The following is a 20853-nucleotide window of genomic DNA, read 5'->3' on the forward strand; positions in this document are numbered from 1 at the left end:
GAAGAAGTCTTTCTGGCGCATTTTGTGTCATTACATGCAATGGGCCTGATTCTCCTCTCATTTTCAGTGACTTTATACTGGGGTAACACCATTGACTTCAGAGGAATTACTTCTGATTTACACTGGTGTAATAGAATCAGGTCTAAAAACTACACAGATGAATACAGGATACAGGATCAGGCCCTCAATCCTTAATCTTTAATTTCAATAGTTTTGCCAGAGATTTGATGTGAAATAATTTGTAAATGGATCTTCAGCAGTGCACCCACTGTAGGTCACAAAAAAAGCTGAGAGCTTACCTCAAAGGAAACAATGGGACCTTTAACATTAAAGGAAATTGGTGCTTTTTGGTGTCTGAAAAATTAGTGCAAAGACCTGTTGTGTTTACAGAGGGAAGAAATGCATGAGCTCTCTTGTATTTGTTTAGCACTTACGTTTTTTCCCACTGCAGAAAATGGTGCCTGCTTTGGAAGACACACAGCTCTTTAGTATTTGATGGTAAAGTAGAATGTCAGCACTTACAACAGCATAAATATAAATGCCTTAATGGATGAGTGCAGTGTGTCTGATTACGTTGGTGTATAAATACTTGTAGGCTTGTAAAAGTTCTGCGCCTGGAGAGCCTCCCTATCTGTATGTGGAGTCAAAAGTGCTTTCTGAAACACTCAGGGTTTGATTCCCACAGGCAGTCATTTGCACCAGTGCAAAGGAAGTGTAAAACTACCAAGTCAGCACCAGCGCTGCAGGCGTAGGTGCTGGAACTAGGGGTACTCCTACACTTACCACTAGCTTGAAGTGTTTTCCATCATAGACGGGGTTTACAGTTTGATTCAATGTCTCTCAGCATCCCCTCTACACATTATTCCAGGGCTGCCCAGAGGGGGGGCAAGTGGGGCAATTTGCCCTGGGGCCCCACGGGGGCCCCCACAAGAATATAGCATTCTATAGTATTGCAACTTTTTTTTTATGGAAGGGCCCCCCGAAATTGCTTTGCCCCAGGTCCCCTGAATCCTCTGGGCGGCCCTGCATTATTCCAGCACCCCTAGCCACAGGTGCATCTTTTTCTTTCCCTCGGCACCTCCACTTTTATGTAGGTACCTAACTTTAAGCACCGAAGTTAGAAATGTTAGCGAGGGCTTGTCTTCAGACATAAGTTATTGTGCTGACACGGATGGGGGAACTAGGACACAGGAATAAATGTGTTTATATGGATATAGTTTATTCAGTAGAGGGGAGGGGAATAAGCTACACCTCTGTAATAATAACTCCCCCCAGCTGGTGTAGCACCACGGCTTGCGCTATCATTGTGACTGCATTGGTATGACCCTCACAGCCCCGTATTACGGGTACAAGCTGAGCCTGCACCAGGCCCAGGGTCTCTGAAAGGCGGCGCTAGGCGGCTGCGGCGCTCTGCGCACGCCGGGGGCTGGGCCGCGCGGGGCAGCCGTTGCGCTCTGGCGCCCCCTGGCGGTGAAGCGGCCGGCGGCGCAGCCCGTGTGTGCCCGCTCCCCCCTCCCCCGCCTCCTGGGCGGGTCCGGGATCCGCCTCCAGCCGCTTGCGGGGGTGAAAGTAACATGGTGGCCGCTTCCTCCCCAAGCAGCGGCGGTGGCGGGGCTGGCTGCTCCTGAGGCTGCAGCAGGCGGTCTCGGCCGGGCGCGCAGCGGCTGCGGGGGTGAGTCCCGGGCGGGGAGGCGGGTCCCCTGCGCCGGGGGGTGGCGGCAGGTGAGTGAGCGGGGTCCTGACAGGCGGCGGGGGGAGGCTCGATCCCGCCCCCCTGCCCGAGCGCTGGGGCCGGCCCGAGCCGCGGGGCAGGGTCCGCGAGAGACAGCCGTTGTCCCGCTCCGTGCCCCGGGGGCAGCGCCGCGCTCCGGGCCGGGAGAGGGGAAGGAGGGGCCCGGGCTTGGTGGGAACGGCTCCTTCCTCCTGCCGCGCCCCAGCCCGGCCGGGGTCGGCCGCCGCAGCTGTTCCTGCCGGGCTCCCGCTGGTGCCAGGCTCGTTGTATCCCCCTCCCCCAGCCCAGTGTGTGGGCTCCCTCGGGCCCGGCAGCTGCGGCTCGCTGGCCGGAGGCGCCCCCGGGGGATGCTCGCGGGAGGCCGGGGTGACAGGTGAGGCTCAGGGCAGCTCCCTCCGCCTTTTGTCTCTCTCCCCCCCGCAGTCTCCTGGGGGCGCCTCCGCGGGGCTAACTCCTGCGCGCAGCTGTGCAAGGAACCCCCCCGAGGTGTCCCGGCAGGGAACCAGCCCAGCCCCCTGGCAGAGCACGCTGCTGGCAAAGGACCCATGGCCATAGGATAAGCGCTGCCCTGGCTGGAAGCGGAAGCGCTGTTAGCCAGAAGGGCGTTCATGTGACTCTCCCCCCGAAACAGGTTGAAATAGATTTTTGCAGCCAAGGTCCCGGTCGGAGTATGGCTAGCGACCGTCTTCTGGGGCTTGGTGTCTTCCGTGACGCCTGACCCAACTAGCAGTTCAGCACTGTAATGTAGTTGTTGCCATATAGCATTCCCAGATATTGCCTTGGCCTCTGGGCTGTAGCATCGCTTGGAAATGCTTCGGTCTGTTTCTGCTGTAAGAGCGAACTTAAAGGTGTTGGTGCTAGCACGGATGGAGTAACTACTAGGGCCTGTGATGTGGTAGCTTTTACCTGCCCAGACCCGACCAAAGTTCTCAAGGGGGTATTAAATTAGTGGTATTAAATAAGGTGGCTAAATTGAGGTGTCTGGCCACATTGGTTAACACATTGCTGGTGAGAACAGGGACAGGACTGTATGTCCATACAGCACCTATCATGTCTGTTGCTACTGTCTTACAAAAGGTAAGTGTTTGGACTCTGTCTATAGCAGAGTTCAATAGTAGAAAACTGTACTGAAAATCTAGGTGGCTGCCTGTTACTTCACTTCTTGCTCTATTTGTACCCATATGCTGTAAATATGGGTTAAACATGGTTCTTACTACATTTCTTGCTCTGTTACCACTCAATAGTCTCTAAATATGCGTTAAACATGTTCCATAAAGGTACCTGCGTTGTGATTGAAATAATTAGAGAGAGATACATCAAAGCTGCTGCCTGTGGTTGAACTTTCTGTTTACAAGCTAAAACTTGATGCAGAAGATCTGAATGTCTGATCTTTTAACCCTTAATTCTATCTGGTGTGACTTCTGTGAGCTTTAGAGTAAGCTTTTGTTATTTGCTTAAATATTGTGGCTTATTATGACAACCTTACAAAGATAAATGTAAGCCTGTATTTGTATATATTAGTGGGAGGGAAAGTATCAGCTTTAATAATGAGTTGTCATTGAAGGTCTGACTTTTTTTCCCCTTGTACCTTTATCTCTTTACAATTGTGGTGGTGGTTTTTTTGTTTTTGTTTTGTTGTTTTGTTTTTTGTTTAATTTGAAGAAATAAATAATTGTTCTCTAAAGAAAGTATGATGGGATGGAAATTATTTACCTACTTTTTCTCCCTTCCCCATGAATCTAGAATTCTTATTTCTCCCCACTCTTCTTTTTTGCTGCAGTTTTTTTAAGAACAGCATAGTGTCAGCTACCCAGCACACTCATGAGCAGTCTCAAAATAACAAACCAATGTGAGCACATGATGCAAGAAAAAACATGTTGGCTAGTAAGCTGAAATCAATTTCAAGGACTATTACAAACAGCTGAGTGTTTCATATTTTTTAATTCTGATTTGTCATCAAGCTATTTAACAATGTCCTCACAAACATGAGTGTTGGATATTGTTCAGGACATCTTTTTTGTTATTCTTTAAGAACTTGCTGACTGCTTTTTACCATGTGGGTGAATATGAAAAATATAATAATATATTGTACCTTTCATAACTATGAATGAGCTGACACAGCACAAGACTCCAGCAGGAATTATTTAAGTCTTGTTTGTAAAACATAATATAACTTTGCCTAGTAAAATCTGCAAAATGAAATGTGAACAACTTGTTAGTTAGAGAAGGTATATCTTGTATACTAGGCTCGGAACTCATTGTCCATAGGCAGCTAAGACTTTGGCAGTCCCAGTGTTCAGGCTGAGGTCTTAGTCTCTAAAATAAAGTTAGTGGGATATTATTGCATTTGTGACTGTGTAAAGACATTTATGTTCTTGTTTTGTTTTGGACAACTGTCAGGATTTTTCCATGTTTTTCTTTGTTTTTAAAGTGTGTCTGACTCTTGCGCCTTTTTTTTTTTGTCTTTGCTTTATTATAAAATAAAAATGCCTCTATCAGTGTTCACCTGAGAGTGGCAATTAAAAATGAAACTGTCTAAGCTCAAGTAAAAAATTCTAATACCGAAATGGTATTAACTATAATGTCCCTTTAATTTGAAATCTAGATCTGATCATTCAGAACAACGCTGCTGTTGTGCTGCCAGCTGTTGAAGTTGAGTGCTTATTGTGAATGTGTCCACAAATTTGGGATTTTTTCCCCCTGACCTCCTTCAAGCCGGTAGAGAATAGTGTCTGGTGTTTCAAAGTAACTAGAGCAGGGCTGCTCAGTTCTATCTGCATTAAGTCCTTTTGCTCCATATGTCTGTTCATGTGAAAATATACATATGCTTCTTTATATATAAAAAGTGTGTGTGTGGGGTGGGGGGGCTTGTTTAAGTTTGTGAAAGCCCCACATTCTTCCACTGCAGAGCTAAAGGGACGGTAAGAATGGTATCGCTAATAAGAACAACAAAGAGTCTGGTGGCACCTTAAACACTAACAGATTTATTTGGGCATAAGCTTTCATGGGTAAAAACCTCACTTCTTCAGATGCATATTGCTAATAAGAGCACTGTAACCAGAAAGGCAGATGGCGTAGCAGTTAAAAGGTCTGTTAAACCTGCATGTGCATTGTCACTTGTAGATCTGTTATGTAATTTGAGTATAATTTCAGTGGCAACTGTGGACACAGAGCACCTTTCTCCTCACTCAGTCCATGTGTAAAATGTTGAGCAGACAGTCTGTGCACTGCCACAATGAGCCAATGTCTCTTTTTATGACCAGGTCAGTATATGGAGTCAAAGCACTGAAATCATGTGAATTGTGGTGGTTGTAGCCTGTTAAATCTGGCATCTCTGTCAGATCTGATGTATATTTTTTTTATTTATTCATTCCCCCAGCAGCTTTGTCTCCAAAAGATGCGGAAAAGTTACCCCCTCAGATTTGCCATACCTAAAGATGGCAGTCTTTCATTGCTGGGAACTTCAGCCTAGCACTTTCTAGCTCTTGCAAAGTCTTGAATAACAAGAGATTGTCTCCTGGAAAAGTAAGAGCCTTTAGTCAAGGAATAGATAGATGGGGTAAGGGGATTAGGTGGTGGTACTCTTCCAAGCTCCACCCATGTGAGTTGCCAAATGCAATGTTGCTTATTGTCGATTGTGCAGATGTTCAGAATGTGTGTGTGCTCACTGGACTCCTTGAGATCTGCTCTGCTCCCCCTCTGTAGTGCTTCAGTATGTCAGCGTGCTCTGCTAGGCTCCTTGGGCTTAGCTCCTTTATTTTGTGGGGCGAGGGAAATGGCTGGGATGAGGGAAATGGCTGTATGTCTTAAATTCCATCCGTGTCTGGCACCAAAACTATGCAGGTCTGTAACTTTCCCTCTCACTTCTTACATGAGGAATGGAATGGCCAACAATGATCACAATTAAATGATCATCCGCAGGCATTGGATTTAACACCTTAATGAAATGAACGGGCAGTTTACACCCCTCAGAGCTATTGTTCCAATCCAGGCCTTCTGCAGATTCTTATGAAGGCATCAATTATATCTGGTTCACAGTGCTTACACTTTCTTTGCAGCCATAAAAGCTAGAGACTTTGTTCTCTTAAAAATGAAAGCCAATATTCTGGAGAACAAAACAGAATCTCCTTTTGATCTCCTTAAGAATGCCCCCTAATTTGGGCTGTATCAGCCCCTGGCTGAGTTTCTGCTATATATTCCGAACGAGATACACAGTGATCAAAATCTATCGTGGCTAATTTGAAAAGGATTTTCAAAATTTGAGTCTGGGATAATCTTGATTTTAGAATAGCAAGCTCAAGGCAGTGGCTGATACAGTGCAACAGCAACATGAGTTACAATATCTTGTCTAAACTTGGCCTGCACATCATTTAAACAATCCACATTCACTGTTGTAATAATTCAAGCCTGCTAATTTTGATTTGAGCTGTTCTTGTTAATTCACCACACTTTTTTTTTTTTTTAAAACTGTGCTTCTTCCCTTTTAACCCCCAAAATGTAATAAACTGGTTTATGTATTTCACACATTAACCAAATAGAGACTTTTTTATCCAAAAGTTTTAAAAATAATGTAAATTAGGGATTGACTTGCAAAGTAAGCTGCTTGGCCTTGGCAACTGCAACTGAGTTTACAGTTACCAGGCTGTAACAAAATGCTAGAAGTTATCTCCCTCCAAAAATCAAACTGTATGTTGCAGCAGTGAATGAATTTCAGTTTTGTAACAGTCTATTTGGGTTGCTAGCCTTTCTGGCAAAACTAACAACTACCTGACTGTGTGAAGCTACATTGCCATAGCTACACTGGCATAACGGCATAGTGTAGCTATAGCCTACACTGATAGAAGGGGTCTTCCATTGGTGTAGGAACACTACCTCCCTGAACAACTGTAGGTACGTTGACAAAAGCATTCTTCTGTTGATATAGCTGTGTCTTAACACTAGACTTAGGTCAGCGTACCTATGTCAGTCAGTGGTATGGTTTGTTCACACTCCTGTTAACCTAAATTTTAAATGTAGACCAAGCCTCAGCAGTGCATTTTTCCCTGGCCCCACACCTTTCTTTTTAAGGCACTGTTTGTGTGGATGACATCTATAATTAGCACACTTCCCCAGTGGCACCATCTTTCATGGGCATTCTGTTTCTCTGCTTTTTTTTTTCTTTCTCTTAGTCTTTCTGATCACCCATCCCTCTGACTGGCAACTCAGCAGTCTCCCTTATTATTCATTGGGTAGGAAATTGGATACTTGTACCTGTGCCAGACTTCTGGCCAATAAGATTTCCCCCCCTCCAGTTTGTTGTATCATGTGTAAACCAATTTTCTGCTGTTGGAATAAGTAGTGTAGTAATTTATAAATCAACAGGTTATATATTTTGTGTAGGGGAAGGCTGCAAGTATTTCCTTGGATCAGGGAATTTTGGGGATAAAATGGAGAATGTTCAATTATGTAAGTTGTGGGGGGAGGTGGAGGAGAGACCTGCAATAATTTGTAGGCTGCTGTAAGGCTAACTAGGATTAACATTTAAAGAGTAATGTATTCGCTCTTTCCTGAAATGTGAAATGCTTGAAATCAAAGGTAACTTGTGACTACATCTAAGGGAATAGATTTGTGTTTGTGTTCATCAGTCAGGACTACTGCAGAACCTGGAAACAGGACAGGCCTAAAGCTGAATAAAAAGCTTCTGCTGGGAGTGGGTTGGGTGGTGTGAGAAAATATCTTTTGGAGACCTCCTGATCCATCTATGTGGGCTCTACAAATGGCAGATCAACCAACCCTCAGTGGAAGTGACAGTAGCTTGACCAGAATGGGAAGTAAGTCATGTCTGTACCTTTTCCAGTCTCTTGGCAACTTGAATTCCCTATTCCTAATGTATTGTAAGCGATGACCATGGTAAAACATGTGAAGCTTTTGGTGTTCAGATAAATTCCAGATGGCAGAAGGCTGTTGTGCTGTCCCTGTTCTAGATAACGTGGAAACATGGATGCACTTCAATAAACCTCAAGTGAATTGGATTTATGAAGGTGCACGCTGTCTCTTGAGTACTCTTCCTGAAAGTATGTTGTAAAGAAATGCTGTGTTCTGCCAGTACAAGTCCTATCAAGGATGCTGATTAGTTTGAGAAAAAAGATAAGCATGGAATGCACAATGGCCTTCTTGTGGATCTTAATTCATGCAGGGTTTGAACATTTCCTCAAATGCCTACAAATAAAATGTGGATCTTAGAATACAGAAGGGGGGAAATGGAGAATACCAACACACAAGGTATTGCTCTCAGTAAGCAATTTAAAAAACACAACCCTTCATCTTTACCTACAATGAGCCACATCTATAATGTAATGATAGTTTTATAGTTTAAAAACATAACAAAAGGATTGAAAATTTTAAGAGCAATAATGAATTTGGCCATTACCAGAGTCCTTGCTTATGAGTAGTAGATGTGCTGGGGCCAAAAAAGTGAGCTTCTTTACTGTTTAACATGTTCATTTATCTTGTTTTCTGCGTGGGGAGGAACTGGGTGTCCATTTCATTTGTACAGCTCCTGGTGGAGATTTCTTTTACAAGTGGATGCCTAAAATTAGGCTCTTCAATGAGTGGCCAGATTTTTAGAAGTGCTGGACATGCAGAAGCTCCCCACTGACCTCAGTGGGGAGCTGTTGATTCAGCTCTTCAGAACATCTTAGGCATCCACTCTTGAAAATTTTGTCTGTGTTTAAATATGATAACTGCCATAGAGTTCGCTAGTATAGCGATACCAGCATACCCTTCTGGTGTAGATACGGTTTTGCTGGTATATAGCTTATACCAATTCCCTGAACAAATTAGACTATATACTAGCAAAATGATTTCTTTTGCCAGTATAACTGCATCTACACTGGGGCTTTTGCCAGCATAGGCATATGTCAGTTAGGGGTGACTTTTCCCCATCCCACTCTCATTTATGCCAGCAAAACTTAAGTGTAGACCAGGCCTTAGAATGCTTGGTTGCTGAAGTAACCAGAGTGTAGTACCCAATGAAATCCAAGAATTACTAGATCTTCCACACATCTTAATTGTAAGAAATGTGATTGCTTTAATGTTTTTGAGGAAATGCAAGTCATGTACTGTCATTTCAAACTCTCATTGCTTTCCCTCTCTTTAACTTTCACATTAAACCATCGTTTTGTAAAACAACTTAAGTCTTTTACAGGACATATTTTGGGGGTTATGTTGAGTCACTGACTTGTCACTACATTCCTTCCAGTTTTCATTTTAAAAACCAGAAACCCTTCCACATAAGTCTACTTTAAGTCACATGAATTCTCAGACAGATCTTGTTCTTTCTCTACCATCCCATGAGATGTGTGATAGTGCCACAGTTCTTGGTGGTCTCAAGCAAAAACGTTGTCTATACCCCCTCAATTGCATAACAAAATTGATTAGAAACACTGTGAAGCCTAATTGCAAGTCATCTGTGCTTCAAATTATGTTTTCTTCTAGCTAAATAAACTGGTGATGCACAAATCTCTGGGGAGGGACTTTTCTGAGAATTAGGTGTCTATGCCTTTAAAAATCTCTTCCTTTCAAAAAAGCTATTAAAGTTCACTCTTTATCCTACATAAACCTGACAACAGCTAAATTAGAATGCTAGCAATATCAAAAAGGCTGTATTTGAACTTCTTATGCTGTTTGATTGTAAAATATTTAATATTTAGCAACCAAATATGAGCACACGTATTTAAAAGGGGAGTGGTTTTGGTCTTGGATCAGCCAAATTCAGAACTCTCAAAACATGCCTACAGTCTAAAACAGTCCACGTCTAGGAATGGTGGCGTAACACATGGTTTCAGGTTTTATTGTATGGATTTTTTTTTTTTTTAATACAGCATGATGGCTCTTCTTTTGAGCGAGGCTGAATATTTTCAGCCCGCTAGTGTATTTGTTTGAATTGTATTAACTAATATTTCATAGTCAGGTGTATGCTACAGACTTCTGGCATATAGCTATGTCAGTGAGGGGTATGGTGAGGTATGAATTGTGACTGACATAGCTGTGCTGGCAAAAGCCCCTAGCATAGCTGCAGTTATACCAGCAAAGCTGCACTTTTGCTTGTATAGCTTGTTTTGCTTGGCAGTGATGGTGGCGGCTTGGAATAAGCTGTACGTACTCATGGCCACCCTGCCTCTTCCCACCCCACTCAGTTCCACCCCCTCCTCCGAACGCACCCTGTCCCTGCTCCTCCCTCTTCCCCCCCCCCCCGTACCTCCTGAATACCTCTGAACAGCTGATCACGGCAGGCAGGGGGCACTGGGAGGGAGGGAGAAGAGTTGATTGGCGGCCCTGTGAACGGGAGGTGCTGGGGGGGAGGGCGGGGGGGGGGGGGAGTGCTGGCTGCCAGTAGGTAGTAAGCACCCACAGAAAAGCAACACAAAAGGTGAAGCGAGTATAGTACTGTAAGTGCCAATGACGGAGATGCAGATCGGGACCAACGTGAATCGGAACATGTTCCCCTATTGATGAGTGACGGACATCTGAAACAACGGATGAGGGGAAGATCTATACTGGGGACCCCCTCTATCGGCAACAACACAGCTTTGCCAGTATAAGGTGCATCCATGCTAGGACTGCTTTGCTGGCATATATATATATATATATATATATATATATATATTAATAAGAATAAGAGACTTAGTCTCAGTATTTGCTTTTATAAATTTTTTTTTTTTAATCTAGAACCAACCATTTTCCACTTGGTGCACTCATTGTCTTTTATCAGATGGGAACTAGCAATATCTGGCAATGTAGCCTGCCCATGGGAAAACATTAACTTCAACAGTATGCTTTGAGTGTTTAGATGGCTGTAGCTATTTAGTTCATCCACTGTACTACAACATTAGTTATAAAATATAGCAAAAGTCTGTGTAAATAGGTGGGTCTTGACTTTTGGGGCATATTGCTGACTCTCTAGTTCTGTTGGACCAGAGGGGGAGACAGAGGTCCTCCATTGGGAAAACCTTATTCCCATCTTTATGGTCATATTTGGCAACTATCTACTTGAATGCTTTAGCCCCCTTCTGCTTCTGGGATAAGATCTGAGGAGAAAGGAGGCTTCTAGATTATCCAGGACCTAAGCCATGTGATTAAAACCCCAAGATCTTCTTTCCAGGTGAAAAAGGAATGCTTTTACATATTATGGAGGCATCACTATAGTTAACCTGGGGGTTAACTTCCTGTGCTCAAAATGAAAATGTGGGGTCTTTTATTTTTGGCCTTTGTCTCTTCACCAATGCTTCCATGGGTGCATTTCCATTAATGTTAGAAATGATGGGACCCTCTATGTTGGGCAAAGTGCCAGCAGTTGCTGGTGTTGTGAGCACCATGTAGACCTGTTCAGAGGAAGGAAATGTTTGTGTTGGCATTTCTTTAACTTACAATGAAGGTTTGTACAGTAAACACTAATTATATACAAAATGCATGGTAAGAACAGTAAAGAAACGCAAACACCTATTAATTTTAAAAGTTTTCAGTAAGAAAAGAAGCTATTGCTCTTAATTATTTTGATTAACAGTGATCTATGAAATGTACTAAAATTGGAAACTTAAAATCCAATTCACTCTTTGTATTTCTGTCAACTTGGACAATGAAAATGAAATTAACTTCATAGTCAATTTCACTTTCAGGTCCAGTCATACAATATTTAAGTTTCAAATACTCCAGAAAAGTGTGTGCATAGATTAAAAACAAATGTTTTATGGGCAATTTGTACCAGTGAAAATGGTTCTATTGGTGTAAAGCTTCTAAAAAGCTTTGGGTTTCTTTTGTCATTTTTTACACAACTTAAATTTTGACTTATTAAATCGACAGGTTAATAGAAAAGTTTGCTTACTATTGGAGACACTTAAAAAAAAAAAAAAGAGCAGGGCTGTCAAATGATGAGAAAAATTAAGCGCGAGATTAAAAAAATTAAGCCCAAACAATCGCACTTTTAATCGCACTGTTAAATTTCAATTGATATTCTATTATTGTTTATTATAAATATTTTGGGATGTTTTTCTACATTTTCAAATATAGTGATTTCTGTTACAGCGCTCACTTTATATTTTTTTATTACAAATATTTGCACTGTAAAAATGATAAAAGAAATAGTATTTTTCATTCACCTCATACAAGTACTGTAATGCAATCTCTTTATCGGGAAAGTGCAATTTACAAATGTAGATTTGTTTTGTTTGTTTTGGAGTGCAGTTATGTAACAATGTAAAACTTTAGAGCCTACAAGTCCACTCAGTCCTACTTCTTGTTTAGCCAATTGCTAAGACAAACCTTTGTTTACATTTACTGGAGATAATGCAGCCCACTTCTCACTTTCAGGTGACCCGGTAAATAAGAACAGGTGTGTGCATGGCACTTTTGTAGCTGGCATTGCAAGGTATTTATGTGTCCGATATGCTAAACATTCAGCCACCATTCCAGAGGACATGCAACTTGTAGGAGGGCTGCTTTATAAATAGGAGAGCGTGTAGTTAAAATAGCCTTTCAGTGTCTGTGTACTTTTTTCATTAGGACAAGTCATGTTTAAACACTTGCTTTTGACTTTGGGAAAAGCATGGGAAGGATGGGAGCGAGTTGATCTTAGTTTATGTATCTTGTGCTATTTAAAGTAATCTGTACTTTTGATCCTGGAAAGTCAAACTGTAATCAAGCTTCCTGTTAAATGATTCATATTTCACTTTGAAGATTCCAACAATGTAGCTAACTTGTATAATATGGATATTTTAGGTGTTAAATAATGGTATAGTGGAAACAAAGTGTGCCTCATAATTTTTCTTTACTTGCCATCTGGTGCCTGATAAGACCTTTTGACATACACAATAATAGCAAGCTGGAGCTTCCCTTAGGTGGCTTTCATTACTTATGAACTGTTTCAGAGGAAAATAGTTATGGAAGCATTTGTTTCTCTAAGTGTTTTGTTGCCTTTGTGTACTGTTTTCTTTGTATCATGGGGTTTGTCTTATCAAAAAAATTGATTCTTGCACATAGTAATGTATAGCATTATAAAAAATATCATAATAGTTACATGTACTATATTACACACGTGTGTGCACACAAAGTGGCTGGAAACCAGTGAATCATGAATTTTAGTACTCATTTCTGTGACAAAATATATTTGAGATGTTAAACAAGTCCTTCTACAGGAAATGTGTTGCCCAGTAGGAACAAAAATTTAGGAGGGAAATGAGATTTGATGTCTGAAGTCAAACAATATATATTTAAAGTCTCTTCAAAGATTTTGCAAAACTCTGAAGGGGGAGAATAGAATGTTTGGCTGCGGGACTACTCTTATTCAGCAAAAAATGAGGTGCCCAAGCTTTTCATTGCATGTGTTTAAGTGAGAGGGAAAGATAAGCCATCAATCAGGCTTGCTGTGGGATATGATGACCCTCTTGTCTCTAAAAAAAAAAAAAAAAAAAAAATTGGTCCCTCCCACTACAGACTTAAATCGTGTTTTAACATTCTGGAGTGTAGATCTGACTCCAGAATAAAATATCAGCAGAACTTGTCATTTGTAATGCTTTTCATGAATGAGTTTGTGTGATATTGCTGCTTCCTGTGTTGTTTTGCACCTACACATTCAGATTCTTGACTTTTTATGGAATGTTTTTCTCTCTCACTAATAAGCTTTCTTTTGAAAATATCATAAATTAGGTGGATTGATTAAAACTTCTTTGGTTGTCACTTTTGTTTTGCCAGTAGGAACTTTAATCAACTCAGGGCTGGTGTATATGCTCTTTTGCTGTGACTTTCTTTTGACTAAAAACTGATCTAAATTAGAGTAGAATGTAGATCTTCCATGTCTGCTGTTCTTGAGCCATTCTTTCCAGCTTTCTTATCTCCATTCCTTTCTTTAATTTGGGCCAATAGCAGTGGCCTAGTGAGCTGGTATTTTAATTCTAGAGGCTGCCTTTTTGTGGTCCACTTCTTCTGAAGTCTCTGCTCTTATGTTTGTGAAGATAGCCTTAGTTTATATTTCAAAGGGCTTGTCTTCGCTAGGAAGCTTAATTATATTTAAACAGGACTTTTGAAAAACAACTGAGTTGTGACAAGATACAGAACACTACTTGTCAAGATCAGCATCATGCCACCTAACTCAGTTGTTTAAACACTGTTTTTAAACACAATTAAACTTTCTAGTGAAGATGAGCCTTGTGTAAACTGGCATAGTGACGTCAGCCTGAGGTCTTGTCTATAAACTTTTTTTTTTTTTTTTAAATTGGTATAGCTGCACCAATTTAAACACCTCTGGTAGTTGTGCTTCACCAGTGTAAACGGTGACTTGCCCCATTGCAGCTTACCCTTACAATTAGTTATTAGGCGCAAAATAACTTGTGGCGTGTCTACAGGAACAGTTAGTTCGTGGCAAGCTGCGGTGTCACTCTACTCCCACATGAGCATGTTGTGCTCTAACAGCATATTAATGTCCTTTGCTCTAGTCCTCTGTGAAACAGGACAAGATCAGGTTGCATTAACTAACTGTGCAGGTGCACATGGACATTAGAGAATGGCAGGCTAGTGTGGAGTAGCTTCCCCTAGCTTGCCACAAACTAAACATTCATGTATAAAAGCCTAACACTGCAGACAGCCTGAAATAAAAACACGTAGATATGTGAACTACTCCTATCAATGTCAGTGGGTATTAACATTGAAACTTAACAAGGATAACTTAAATGTCAACAATTAACTTTCACTGCTGGGTGAAGAATGCCAGAAGGAGGATTATCCATATCTTGGACATATGCACAGTCTACTGGGAGTGGCATCTCACATGGGTGGATTGGAAGATAATTACATCTTTTTTCCTAATTTAGTCCTTGTGCAAGTGTGTTGGGATTCCAGCTTGTGAGTGTGGTGCACCTCTGAACCACTGGAGTCATTCAACTCTTGACTTCTTTTTCTTCCCTGCTTTATTTTCATTTAAAGCCATTATATTTGACTTTCATCAATAGAGATTCTAGTAACAGCAAGGGATCCTCAGCTTTAAAAAAATGTAGATATCTGACTTATTACATAATATAATGAGCAGGGCATCTGCTAACCTTTCAAAAGATCACCAGTAGAGCAGCAAGTGCTTCCCATTAAACAGCGGTTCTCAAACATTTTGTGGACCATTTTTATAAAGAGCCTCTTGTGGACTACTTTCTTCCCAATCCTTGCATGAGCCATAATGTTTGGTTAGATGAAAAAGTAATCTTGGGGTGGCATTAATGAGACCAGATGAAACTATGTGTTATTTAAGTAATTGGGTACAGCTGTTTGGCCATGTCCTCCTTCCCTCCTCACCTTTTTCTCTCCTTGGCTATGAGACTTCACACTTACTGGTACTAAATCTCCCCTTACTGCTTCCAGCTGCTCCTGGAATCTGTGCAGGTCACTTTACAATTTGGTTTTGTTGTCTTGCGGTTGCTACCTCTCTAATTTTGATGTGATTGGACAACTTGTCTGAACTTACCTGATGGTAAAAACAGACAGAAAGCAGCTGTGTAGGGTGCTGAGGATAGGTGTTTGGGATAGTTTTGTTCCTTTCCCTGCTTTTTATTTAGGTGGAATGGAGGGTCAATAAAGCCTCTAAAATCCTAGGCCTCTTGGACCTGGTTACAAATATTAGCATCTGTTGCTTTTTGAAGACTGACAGATGCTTTGTCACTGTGACAAAAGCCATTTGCATAGCAGTGCTTCTATGGTCCAGACTCATGGTCCATAGACATCTGCTCAAACACTGCTGTAAGAGCTTCCATCTCAAAGCTGTTAGTTGAATCTTATAAATTATATAATGGCATAAATGCTGATGAGTGATGCACTAATACAAGCAACAGTAACTGGGTATTCCAGCAATATAGGAGAAAATCTGACTGAAGATACAGTTGTTTCTCACAGGACAGCACCCTTATTCAGAACTTCTTTGTTTTCCCATCTCTTATGAATAACAATTCCTACTTACAAGAAGTAAGTCCCATATATCATGGACCACCTTCTCCCCGACAGTTGACAATTGCCTCTGTTAATATAATCAAAATTGTGAAGTTCTTGAGAACCCCTGAAGTGTGCTTGAAACCTTAACTTAAAATGCTCAAGCTAATGTTTATGTAATAACATTATATTCTCTAGTAACTTCTCCCCCATTGCATATTCATGGCCCTGATTTCCCCTCACACTTTCATTTGATTAAGTCAATTGGGATGGGGGGGTGTATCTGAGAGAAGAACTCGGTCCAGTGGATATCTAAATCCTCTTTTGATAACATTGCTGATCATCAAAAGTCACTCACTAACTCATATTGCAAGTTTAAAGTGCTCATAAAGCAATAGCTTTAACAGTTATAAACATTCTGTGCAGGAAGTGCAAAATGTGTTGACGTGTTCTAAGCATCAGTGTTGTTTCCTAGTTTCTTGGATAAAAAAATAGTATTCAAATCTCTTCTGACTGTACTGTGTGCTTCCACAATTGCATAGTCAAAAACACAAGCCGTTATGGAACTCCGTGGTGAAATAGCACAAAACCACATCACCAACACTAATGCTGTTGCATTGCCACTATTTTAAAGTCCTATAAATAGTATTATAATACAAAACTGATTTTACACGTGCCCAGGACAAATTTTACACTCAATGTTTCAACTGTCTAATTCTATTTTGTAATGTAATATATTTTTTTTGTAACCTGGCCCAGAGGATCTGACTCCAGAATAAAATATCAGCAGAACTTGTCAGGTCTGTGCGCTGGAGCGGAGGGCAAAATTGCTTGTTTGTCCAATGTCCCGACCGAACATCGGTCGGGACGTGGGACAAAGCAAATATCGGGACAGTCCCGATAAAATCGGGATGTCTGGTCACCCTACTTGGCAACACTGCCCACTGCTTTCAACATATCAACCTGTAACTTGATGGGCTTTTCAATCTCGTTAAGCCAATTCAGTTGACAAGCACACTCCCTCTTTGCATGTCAATATAGGGCTCACAGAGCTCAGTTTTGTTTATTACCTTCCTCAGAAAAACTGTGGCATACAGTATGAGGTTAGGGCCATCAGGGGTATGCACAGGTATACAAATTTGGCCACTTCTGAAGGGGCACTTCCTGTGCCCGCCCTCAGCCGGAGGAGCTGCCTCTCCCCGGTGCCAGCTTAGCTTACTATTGCTCTCTCCGTCCCCCTGTGGCCCCGGAGCTGGCGGACCTTGCTCTCCCCCATAGAATACCAAGGTTGGAAGGGACCGTAGGAGGTCATCTAGTCCAACCCCCTGCTCAAAGCAGGACCAATCTCCAAGCTGGATCTCTTCCCCCCCACTCCCCCACTGCCTCAGGGCTGGAGGATCTTTCCTCTCCCGCCCTGGCCCAGGAACAGAGGAGCTGGCTCTTCCTGCTACAGTCGGTGGAGTTGGCTCTCCTTCTCCTCTCCAACCCTCCCGTCCTACGGCCCCGGGGCCAATGGAGCGATCATCTCCTGACCTTGCCCCAGAGGAGTTCTGTGCCCTCGCTGATTTTGGGGGAGGGGAGAGCTGTGCCCCTATTTGCACCCCCCATGCATGCCCTGGAGGGCCATGTTTTCAAAAGTGCTCAGTATCCAAAACCAATTTAATTGATTTAAAAAGAGTTAGCTAGTGTTAACTCAGGGCTGACGGATCATGTGGGAGATACCTATAAAAAGCAGCGTTAATCCTGTCTGCAAATTTTTTGTTATCTTGAAATTCTTCCACAGACTGAGTAGTGCAAGTTTTGCTTAACTTGTTTTTATACCAGTTCATCACTTGTCTGGTACATTGTGAATACTGAAGTAGATAAGCACACGTTGAATGGAATTTTTTTTTTTTTTTTTTCCCCCTAGTCATTTTTAGTTTTGTATAGCTGACTTCTACAATACGGTTGTCAGGGATAAAACAATACCTTAAGGAATACCTGAGTGAAACCTTGTTGAAGCTGGTGGATGTAATGGTCATTCTTCATTTGGAATAAATGTAAAAACAAGTTAAGCCTCTTTATGGAATAGATAGCTGAAACAATAGGAGTCATCACCCAAAACACAGACCACATGGAAGGCCGGTCAGGAATCTGAGCAATGTGGGAGGAGGGGTCTTCTTGGGGCCTCGGTATTGTTCGATGGAGTGGGGTGAGAGTCAAATCGAGAAGCAACAGAAATGCCACAGAAGCAGTCAGAAGGCAACAGGGGAAGCCCTAGAGAGAGAGCTTGTAACTTGATCCTGAGAGAAAAAAGCTAAGAGATTTTTGGTAGAGTGCTGTCTGGAAAGAGGCTTGGAGCAGTAAGCAAAGAAATTATCTTCTGCTGTTTTGATTCTTACTGTGTTCAGGGAAATGGAATACTGTGTAGGTACTTCGTAAGTAAACAAGATTACATCAAAGAAATACTAGTTTCTCCTTCTTTTGGGCACTTTACACCTTCCTCTGAAGCATCAGTGTTGGAGACAGGATTCTGGTCTTGATGGACCACAGGTCTGACAATTCCTAACTTTTCATTGTGTGTGAATGCTTGTGATTTTTTCCCCCTTGTCTATTATTGAGAAATCAGTTTAAAAGTGGATGAATTGATGCACACTACAACATCCGGATCAAATTATTCTGGTTCATCTCCCTGTGCCTGAATAAATAGGCTCTTGTTTAAATTTTTAGAAGGTCTAAGAAGTATATGTGTATAATAAAGAATTTGTTGCCAAATCTGACTATGTAATGCAGTGCCAATAACTGATCTTTGATTTATTTTTTTCCTTTTTATAGGGAGTTTTATAAATAATACATATTTTCCCCAATTTTAGTGAAAACTCTTTGTAGCCTGATTTCCCTCTTCCTTCTCCCCTCCCTTCCCCAAATATGAGAATAAAACGTAAACAAAGGTGGAGTGGTGGTTGTTTTTTTTTTTTTTTGCTGAAGTTCCTAACATTGATGTAGCTGGTCTTGTCAGAATTATTTGAAAGTGAAATGTAATGTTTTCGTTTCTCTTTTAGAGAGACTTATGTCTTGCAACTTGTTCCTTGTGGGTAGAACCTCAGTTATGGATAAATTGCTGAGTTAAGGCTTTTGGCAAGAATAAATTGAACAAAACTGTACTCTTGACACACATGCAGTGACATAATCTGACTATTGTTTTTCGGTATGGAGATTGCAACAGGTGAATAAACACTGCTTACTAAGGATTGAAGTGAGCAAGTCTTGCACTAAGGGCCTGTCTACGCATGGAGTTACTCAGGAATAGCCATTCCTGAATAACTCCATGTGTAGACCAACCTTTATACACACAGATTATCACTGTATTGCTTTAAAGACATAAAACCTTTGTTGCCTGAGTAATGCTGTTTTGTTTACCATAAGATTTCCTTTATTTTCCTTTCCCACTCCCTTCTTCCTCTAACACTGTTTGGCAAGTTTACTTTAATATGTCATCCATTAATGTATTCCATCTGTTGCTAGATTTATCCTATATGATCGGGCAAGCTGTGATAGAAAATGTAGCGGTTTATTAGACCTATAACTAGGTCTTCATCATTCACTATTATTCCAGTGATAGAAATAAAATGAGATGTGGGTGAAAAGCCCCTTTACGAAAGTGACCTCTTTTAATAACAAAAGGGGAAGGGGGAGAAAAAAGCTCCTAGTAAGGGGAAAAATTTTAGATACATTTTTAGGAAAAGAAATTATACAAAATATACTCTTTTATATGCTGCCTGACTGAAATAGTTCTATAACCCTGAGATAATTGCTACCTCACTGCCAATTGCTCGTCGGAAGGGGTGTTATGTGTGTGATTTTCCCCCCCCCCCCACTATTAGGAGGATATGGTCAGAGTTAAGTAAGAGGACCAAAAACAGTTTGACTGACCGAGCATTTAGTGTATAATTCCATGTTCAGCCAATTGACGTAACAGCAAGAAGAGTGATTTAGAAGAGCTAATTGCAATGCCTGCTATGAGGTGCAGTAAATAGAAACACATGCCACATCTGTATTGTATCAGTATGTACGCTGGTTTCTCTAGGAATATTACACACACACACACACCCCCCCCAATTACCAGATTATTAGAAAATAAAACAGATGGAAAACGTTTTGGGAAGAGATTCAGGTTCTTAGCCTACTAATCTTGACTGAGTCCCTTTTAAAATATGAAGCTTTTTCATGTATTTAAGCTCTTGATAGGTATATTTAAGTTTTATATATAATTATACCTTGATTAAGAAATTAAAAGTGCAACTTACCTTCTCTTTATAGAATACTATAAAGTAAATGTTTCCTGAGTTGAACTCAGAATTCAGTTAAGCAGGGCTAGAGATAGTTTTGGTAGTACACATACATACAAAAGGGAATGTTGGTCTCAAAATCTATTTAGGTCTTTGCACCTGCCCAGAGCACTATAGCTACTAGTATATTAGCTCTGCATTGTGGAAATCTGTTTAAATTCTCTAGGAAGTCTTCCTTTACCATGTGTTGCAGATAGCACAGCGAAAACTTCTTAAGAGAATCTACCACAGAATGATGATTTCTTTAAATGAAGGATGAGGAAACTTGAGTGGACACATGTCCCCAATTTGGAACTGAAATGCTTGTAACTGTATAGGCAACATAGCTGCAGAACAAATATTACATGAACAGTTCTAGTTCTGTTTAGTTCAATGGGACTAATGCACATGTGTAACTACTAATACGAGAATTTTGTAGGATCAAGCCTTCTGTGGTAGTTCTGGTTAGTAATTGTTTGCATATACAGGGAAATACAGTTCAGTTGGCTAGACTTTCTTTCAAGACAATGGTATAAAATAAACTTTAGAGCTAACTGGTCTCTACCAATAACTGAACACAACTTTTTTATATATATAATTTTTAATTCAGATCTTATTTACAATGGGTATCTTCCCTCCGAACGGGAATTCTTCAACACTGGACAGGGGTGAAAGTGAGCCGGTAGGGGCCGGTACTCCGTACCGGTAAGAACCCGCACCGCCCATACCCAGCCCACATTAAAGCGCTGCCGCGGCAGCGCTTTAATGTCCCTGCCCCATTGGCCCCCCTCCCTCGCAGCCTCCGATGGGCGGGGGGGTGGGGGCGAAGGGAGCAGTTGCCCTGGGGCAGTGATTTAAAAGGGCCCGGGGCGC

At 41.5% G+C, this 20853-nt stretch overlaps 1 protein-coding gene across 2 annotated transcripts in view; it reads left to right on the forward strand.

Moving 5' to 3' along the window:
- The first annotated feature begins 1569 nt into the window (after positions 1-1569).
- The window catches only part of DENND4C (DENN domain containing 4C), a 105591-nt gene continuing 86307 nt past the window's right edge, over positions 1570-20853 (forward strand). For both annotated transcript variants that reach the window (XM_024193148.1, XM_024193149.1), the window contains exon 1: positions 1570-1672. The gene's annotated coding sequence lies outside the window, so the exon portion shown is untranslated. The remainder of the gene's footprint in view (positions 1673-20853) is intronic.

This window comes from Terrapene carolina, unplaced genomic scaffold (genome assembly GCF_002925995.2).
Source record: "Terrapene carolina triunguis isolate 2854851 unplaced genomic scaffold, T_m_triunguis-2.0 Scaffold113, whole genome shotgun sequence".
Lineage (NCBI taxonomy): Eukaryota > Metazoa > Chordata > Testudines > Emydidae > Terrapene > Terrapene triunguis.